This window comes from Frankliniella occidentalis, unplaced genomic scaffold (assembly GCF_000697945.3).
Source record: "Frankliniella occidentalis isolate FOCC.00 unplaced genomic scaffold, Focc_3.1 Scaffold27, whole genome shotgun sequence".
NCBI lineage: Eukaryota > Metazoa > Arthropoda > Insecta > Thysanoptera > Thripidae > Frankliniella > Frankliniella occidentalis.
The window spans coordinates 699,034-707,213 of record NW_026267157.1 but is presented as its reverse complement, the minus strand read 5'-3'; the positions used below and the strand labels follow the sequence as shown (position 1 = coordinate 707,213).

At 45.4% G+C, this 8,180-nt stretch overlaps 1 long non-coding RNA gene and 1 other non-coding gene across 2 annotated transcripts in view; both read left to right on the top strand.

Annotated features, from left to right (window-relative positions):
* LOC127749026 (uncharacterized) overlaps nt 1–8,180 on the top strand; it is a 13,256-nt gene that overhangs the window by 377 nt on the left and 4,699 nt on the right. The gene's annotated exons all lie outside the window — the stretch shown is intronic.
* On the top strand, nt 3,280–3,365 carry Trnal-caa (transfer RNA leucine (anticodon CAA)). Its single transcript has one exon. It is a non-coding gene; the product is annotated as a tRNA-Leu (tRNA).

The window sequence follows — 8,180 nt, the reverse complement described above, 5'->3', positions numbered from 1 at the left end:
ATTGAATTACGGACACTTTTCCTTGGGGTCTGGTTGAATTGTCGAGATGAAATAGGGAGGGGGCAGGCGGCGTATTTTGTTTCCCTAACTGGTTACAGCACCCCCCTCCCGTACCACGCCGATCCTGCGTTCTCATTGGTCGGCCGGCACGTAACGTGAAAAGGTGGTTCCACGGCGCGCGCTGCTTGCAAATTCAAACATCTAAAGCGTTTGAACAATAAGAAAACGCTGTACCAAATTGTTTCACACCTCATATATCACAAGACTTTTGTTATTGGAGTAAAAAGAAAACGACACAAGCAAATTTCACAAAAGCTCCATCTATTTTAAAAGCATTTAAAACAAAGGTAAAAACATTTAAAACAAATAAGGAGACAGTCTACAGTTCAAACAAAGGAGACAATTTAGTCACAACACGAGCAAATTTCATGAAATTTCCATCTATTTTAAAAACATTTAAAATAAAGGAGACAGTCTATTTTTAAAACATTTAAAATAAAGGAGACAGTCTATTTTTAAAACATTTCAAACAATAAAGGAGACAGTCTAGTGACACTTGGCAGTTGTAACACTGACTTTGATGTTTTAAGAGAGGCAGTGCTGTCTTTTCTCTTTTTTGGGCGGGTTTGTCTTTTGGGGGCACCAGCAGCAACACGCTTTGAGCCTCTTGGTTGGCGGTCTGCTTTTTTTGGGCAACCAGCCTTTGAGCCTCTTGGTTGGCGGTCTGCTTTTTTGGGGCAACCAGCAGCGACACGCTTTGAGCCTCTTGGTTCGCCTTTTCTCCTACTCGCTACAGACCTAGGGGTACACCTTATGTCACCCTTTTTCTTCTTGCCAGCTTTGGACGTTATGGCTACTGCTAGGTAGGCCAATGTCTTAGCCACCTGATCCTCGTTTGTCACACGCTTCAAAGTGTTTGTTAATTTGTTAAATTGTTTAGTTGTGTATTCACCATGTTCTAATTTGTACAAACGCATCAGCTCACTGCAGAGATCTGTAACTGGCTGCATATCAAGCTCCTGCATTTTGATTGCAAAAAGCATCACAATTTCGATTCAAACTGGAAATAGTCTCAAGACACATGTCTAAAAGGACAGAAGGAATGCTTTTATTATCTATTTTTTGGGTGAATTTCATCACTTCGCTTTCCAGGCCTAAATATTTGCGATCTAGCTGTTTTTGTAGTTGGGCTGCAGCAGCATCAGGACTTGCGCCTTCATCACAAACTACCAGCTCAGGGGCTGTTTCCAGCGTGACAGAGGTGTCAGCATTCCAATTATAAGAGGGCAACACCTGGCCTCTCATGAGAAAAGAGTTGAGTTTGTGAATGTGCTTACAAAGTGGGACTAAATATAGATGCAGAAATATAGATGTGAACACAACCCCTGACAGGAAGGGTTGATACATTTGTCAAAACAGTTATCTAGTCTACAAAACTCTGCTGTACGGTGAATGTGATAATAATTATCTTCCTTTGAGGATGACCTGAACAACCACATGGTAACATTTCTTTCAGTAATATTGCTGTCTTCAATCAACATACCTCTTGTGTGCCTTACAACATTTTCTTGAGGACTGACACTGTATCCCAAAATAAATTCTCTTTCTCTTCTAATGTAATCCATCTTTTCCATGTCAAGCAACTGGTTTATATGATCATCCATTCTCTTGTTTGGGAATCTCTTCTTCTTCAGTCGGTTATGGAATGACTCAGCAATCGAGATCGTGTTAATATTTAAATGATTCGGGTCAGTGCGATACGCCATAGTCCACTTTTCCTTTCTGGTGAAGTAATACTTGTTAATATAAGTCACAAAATCTTTAGCAGAAGAGGCATACTTCTTCAAAGAACGCAGAAGTAAGCTTAGAAAATTCATCCTTATTTTTTCAGAGGATTAGAACTTTCAAATCAACATAAAGAAACTCTCTTTCACTTTTCACAACTTTGTCTCTGATGTTGTCCTGAAATGTTCTGTCTATATGCCACAGACAAAGAATATGCACAATTTTAGCATTCATTCCCAGCTCAAAACCATTATGCAAGGCAACATCGTCATCGGTTATCAGACAGTTAATGACGAGAGGAGTACCATAATCATCACATCGCACTCCCAATGCTTCCACAAAATACCTGAAAACTTCACCTTTCATACTATTAGAAATGAAATGTGCAACAGCAGCTCCTCTTCTGTTAACATTCAATGTGTGAACTGTAAGTAATTTGTAGTTGTCCTACTGAGTCACATTGTGTGTGTCATCAACAATCAGAATATGCTTTGCTCCTTCCACCATTAGTTCTCTCTGTGATGCTGTTTGGATTCCGGCCATGAAAAGTTCTTCCTTCTCAGAATGTAAACAGTGAAGGTTTGGAGGACCAATTTCAATATCCTTACCCAGAGGTTTAAACAATACTACTGGGTTGTACGGTTCTTCTAGCAATGCATGAATGAGATATACAGTGGATTGTGCATCATCTTTGTGGTAACGTAGCATTTGCCTTTGCTTGGCAATTCTTTGTTTAATTTAAGATAAAGTGATAACAACAGTTCTTTGAGCCGAATTAGATTTTTCGAGATTTTTCATGGGCCCTGTTCTCTCTGCTGTAATCAGTTGATTGCAGTTTCCCAAATTTTTAAGGCAGGAACACCTAAAGCAATTTTGCTATTGATTTTTTTATTTTTTTTTCTGTCGTAGGTGGGTGATGGGCAAAATCGTGTCGGCTAAGAGGATGGCTGTGTGTGGCAAAGTACTTTACTTTTAAAGAGCCAGAATCTAAATGGGTTACAATCATCCGTTCAATGCAAATATTACCAGCCTTAATTTGACCAGTACGCCTCTTCCTAGATGTCTTTCTATCAGGCTCTGATTGCCTCCTGTGGGCTTTAGCAGACCCATCATGCTGGCAGTATAGATAAACTTTTTTACCCTTCTGACCAGAGTTTTAGGGAAAATATGAAAAAGATTTCACCTCTTCGCCATCTTTCCACAATTGAAATTCTTTTTCTGACTTCTTGAAATGTATTCGAAGGAACTATTTTCTGATCATGTTGATGTTGCAAGTGTTGTATCAGTGGTCCTCTCTGAAATATCGAGGATCGATGGAAGGGCATAAGTCAAGGGTGGTAATACAACCTAACGAGGATCACTGACACGTCACGACACGTTAGTAAAGGGTGGTAACGTAACCTAAGCGTGACACGTCACGACACGTAAGTCAAGGGTGGTGACATAACCTAAGCGTCACACAAAACCGTGATGCGACACACACATTAGCAAGATGTCAGGATGGCCGAGTGGTTAAGGCGCCTGCCTCAAGTGCAGGTCCTATCTGTTGGGGGACGGGGGTTCGAATCCCTCTCCTGACATTTTGAATTTCCGCGCGCGCGTGAGTATGAGAACGTTTGTGGAGAGCCGCGAGCGAAGCGGCAATTGACATGGCAACGCTGTAGCGCGCCAGACGACGAGTCCTTTCCCGCCGCGAGACTCTACCCCCACCACGGCGCTCGCCCCGCCACCGCCCCGCCACCGCTCCCCGCGCTCGACGGCAGCGCGTAGCGCCCGCGGACCGCTCAGTCGTTTGTGAGTCTCTCTGCCGAGCGGATCATTGCGTGGGTATCAAAGTGAAGTTTTATTCAAGATGGAGCCTGAGATCGTTGAATTAAGCAGTGACGAAGAGCTTGATGTTGTATCAGGCGATACTAATGTGGAAGAGATTGATGTTGTGAATGTATCAGGCGATACTATTGACATCCTTGATTCGTCCAATGAAATTGAGGTGCTCTGGGAATACGTAAGTACTTGTCCTTCGAAAGTGTTGCGCAATCCGATTGATAACGGTTTTTAAAACGTGAATCTTTGTGACACCCTTCCTCCAATCTTAATGTTAAGTGCGTTTTAATCGCACATGGTAAAAAGATTGAAGTAAGGATGTCGATTTTTTAGTGCCCGTACGTGGCCTTTACGACTTCGCAACAGCCCCAATGGCTCGTGTTTTATGACCCATGTGGGTCCTGGTGAGTCCTCATCAGTGTGAAAACGTTTTTTCACCAGTGTGTGTAGGAAATGGCTTTCTCACCTGTGTGTGTGTGTGAAACTCTTGTGCATGTTGCCTATCGCTACGCTACGCCAACGGCTTATTTTTAGCTTTCTAGGAATCGAGACGGTGCGCGAGGGGAGGGGAGGGGAGGGGGGCACGCTTGGTGTTGGCTTGTTCAACGAATATCTTCTCGAATCTTCACTTGTTTTAACCTGTCGGGGAATACACTAGAAGCGACGCGTTGTGCCGCCCTGCGCCGCGCCGTGCCGTGCCGCGCCACGCCACGCCACGACAACGGCGTATTTTTAGCTTTCCTGGAGTCGGCTCGGCCGCGCTGCGTGAAGGGGAGGGGAGGGCAGGGGCCCACTGGGCTTGTGATGGGCTTTCTTTTGACGAGAATCTTTGAAGCCTTCGCATGTTTAAACTTGTCGTGGTTTGGGAGGGTGGCAGCTTTGCTGTGCATTGCTGGCAACGCGGTGTGTCACAGCGAGTGAGCGCTCTATCGAGGGGCGGGACGACGGGAACGCTTGCGCAGGGGAGGGGGGGAGGATAATCTGGAGAAGGCCGCTGCTGCGCTACGCCACGCCGCGCTGTGATGAGCGCGGGGTCTACAAATAGATGCAGAGCGAAGCGCAAGGGAGGGGGGAAGGGGAGTGGCAGCTTTGCTTGTGCAATGCTGGCAACGCGGTCCATCGCACTGTGTCGAAGGGGCATGAGGGGTGGGGTGGGGTAGACAAACGCCATGACACGAAAGTAATAGTTCTTTTACGAACGCGTTTTCAGAGCCGTGAATCATGGGAAGCGCCGGAGGCCGCCAGCACCCCTCGGCCCACCACCCCTGGTCCACTCGCACCACCAGTTTCCCCCGCCTCAAGCGACAAGGCACTTGACTTGGTAAGTTCGATCGCACACGGCGGCGTGTCATTTTGAGTTAGCAGGTTTTACAGTGTGTTATTTTGTTACAGCGCACTGAGACGGTCAAGCATATGGCCCGAGCGGCAGTGGCCGTTACCATATGGGTGAGCCAAACTGATGAGAAGCTGTGGCATCTATATCTATAAGTGTGGAGGGAGCGCATTGTCGAGTACTTATAGTTGAGAATACTATTAAGTATAGAACGCATCTACGACAACTTGGAGATGAATATTAAACAAGCAGGCCCGCCCTTCCGCCAAACGCAGTTGCCGGCTCCACTTCGCTGCGCCGGCAACTCCGTTCGGCAGGGGCCGGGCCTGCTTGGCCTGCCGGCAGCGATGGTCGGGCCTGCGGCCCGACCATTTCAGTCCCGCGATTTACTGAAGATCATAACCAAATAAATAATGTGACCGGTAAATCACTTTGCATATTTGGGTAAACTAATTTCCGGTGGGGGGCCTGCGGCCCTAGAGATTTGCTCCTTTCACATGACAAAAGACTGTAACGGGGCAACACCGTGACTACACCCCACCCTTCTGCTTTGCTTCAGAAAAATACAAAAAGAGAACGAGCGCAGTTTTTACATTGTATCGTTTGTCAAACAGTCCTAAAACTTGACTTTTTGCCATTGTTTTCAATATATCCACCTCTAGGGCCGAAACAGTGAAAGATACGGCAAATCCGAGGGTAGTTCCTGATTCAGAATGTGTTGTTTTGGGGGGCACAGTGGTCGGAAACACCAAAAAACTGCTATCAATTATTTTGAGTGTTTTCCTCCAGTACACAATCGTTTTCCTTTATTCCTAGTATAGTAATTATCAATTTTCTCCCTAAAAATTGTTTCAAAACAAAATATTGAAAAATTGTAGCTAAAGCCGACTTTTATAATCCCGCGCTCTTTGTCTGATTCTCTACCACCAATCAGAAAACATGTTCTAAACGAGCAGCCAATCATAGCGCACGTTGCACCGCACCGTGCCGAGAAAGTGAGGTTAGTCGGCCTCCAGACGGCGTTTCAGACCCTTACGTTTTTAATTCTTGTCTGCGTTCGGGAGCAAACGGGAGCTTGTAAATTTGGTTACAGTTAGAGAAAGGTTCCTTCTTTCATATGGTACTTTATTCTTACTGCGTAACGCTACCGATCTATACGATAACATTACGTGAAAACCCGTAAAAAGAGGTGCATCAGCGCACCACTTTAATTACAGTTTTTGAACTGAAGATCGGTAATTCAGTACTTCAAACGATAGTGAATAGCAATATAATATATTATTTGTGAATTTCAAATAGTGTCCTTTAACTATGTAAACATAAAACAATATTTCAGCGAGTATTTAGGAAGTGGGCCCCAGGGACCCGCTTCACCAGAGGGTCATTTTAAATCAGATTTACACGTAACTCCCTGATATTTGAGCCATATGTTGTTGACAATCCGATTCTTTAGACTTTAAAGAAGACATTGCGCTCATAGAAAAACCTCCGACTATATAATGAGAAATGTCCTTTCTAGCAGCATTTCCCCGGTTTCCGACCACTGTGGGGGGGTACTTCCTCTTTCATTTTACGATTGGAAGCCTCCTAGTACGTCTTTATGTGCAACGTAGTCATTTTCTCCGTATTTCGGTCGAAAAAAGCACTCTAGCACCCAAACGGTGCAAGAGAGAGTCGAACGGACAAAATTTTCGCCCAAAGGGCTCTACTTTTACGAGTTACCCCTTAGGAGACCATAAAAAAAATATTTTTTTCCTACTTTTTAGACAAACCCCTATTTCTTTGTTACCATCTTTCACCCCCTTAGGGGTGGTTGCCAGGATTTGCACCAGGCGTTTCGTTGTCTAGGAGTGACCCCTAAGATACCCTGAAATTTGTAGACCTCTAGCTCATCTCCTTCCTCTTACACGGACGACGGACGGACGGACGGACGGACGGACGGACACGAGAGCGGTTGCATAAGCCCGCTTTAATTCTTTTTTAAAAGCAGAAGGGCGGGCTAAAAAGGTTGATGAATGAGTGCAAGAGACTACAGAGAGGGGGCAGGAAGCTCTTTGCCCCGCCATGCCGCCTTGCCGCACGTTGCGACATCTAGCCGCCTCAATATTTATCGCATAGACCCCGCATTGGTCTAGAATTGTAGGGGAGGGTCTACCGAAGGCCGTGGTACCAAAAGTTGCGTCAAAAGTCTAGCCAGATTTGAACGGCGAGCGCTGGAGTCCGCAGAGCGCCCCGGGAGCCAGGCGCCGCGCCGATCAGCCAACGCCTTCTAGCACGACAGACGGCGTTCTGCTACGCCACGCCACCTCAGCGCGCATTTCCGCACTTTATAATCATGTTCTGAGATGAACTCTCTGTGTCTAAGAACTAACCTGCGTATTAGTACTTTGTATAGCTCTGGTCTACACAAGTCTAGACTCGCGCTGAGGTGGCGTGGCGTAGCGGAACGCCATCTGTCGTGCTAGAAGGCGTTGGCTGATCGGTGCGGCGCCTGGCTCCCGAGGCGCTCTGCGGACTCCAGCGCTCGCCGTTCAAATCTGGCTAGACTTTTGACGCAACTTTTGGTACCACGGCCATCGGTAGACCCTCCCCTACAATTCTAGAGCAATGCGGGGTCTATGCGATAAATATTGAGGCGGCTAGATGTCGCAACGTGCGGCAAGGCGGCAGCGGCGGGGCAGAGAGCTTCCTGTCCCCTCTCTGTAGTCTCTTGATGAGTGCAAATCTTTGCCTTGCCTTACACCCAAACGGTAGTCAAACCAAAAGCTAAATAACAATAAACCTGTCAAGGAATAAATAAGATGCGTTAACTCAAATCCATTAACAAGAAATATTTTTCAACAAACTTAAAGCAAAGCAATAACTTACCACAGGAATCACAAAGTGTTGACAAGTTGAGAAACAATGCAAATTATTGTCCAGAGAGATGCGCGTCAACAACAGCGTATTCAAATGTATTCACCAATATTAAGTGTATTCAACAATATTCATCTACACTGTAAAAAAAGTTCGGATTTTTGCCATACAAATGTGTGGGAAAAATCCCATACGCGTGTGGGACGTGAAATTTCCTACACATGTGTAGGATTTTTCCTATACACGAAATAGTGTATAGGGAAAAACCGATACGTATGTGAAAAATCCCACACTTTTGTGGCAAAATGCCTACGAGTGTTTAGGAATAAATTTTCCCATACAAGTGTGGGAATTTTGCTATTTTTATCTTGAAAATTTCCGA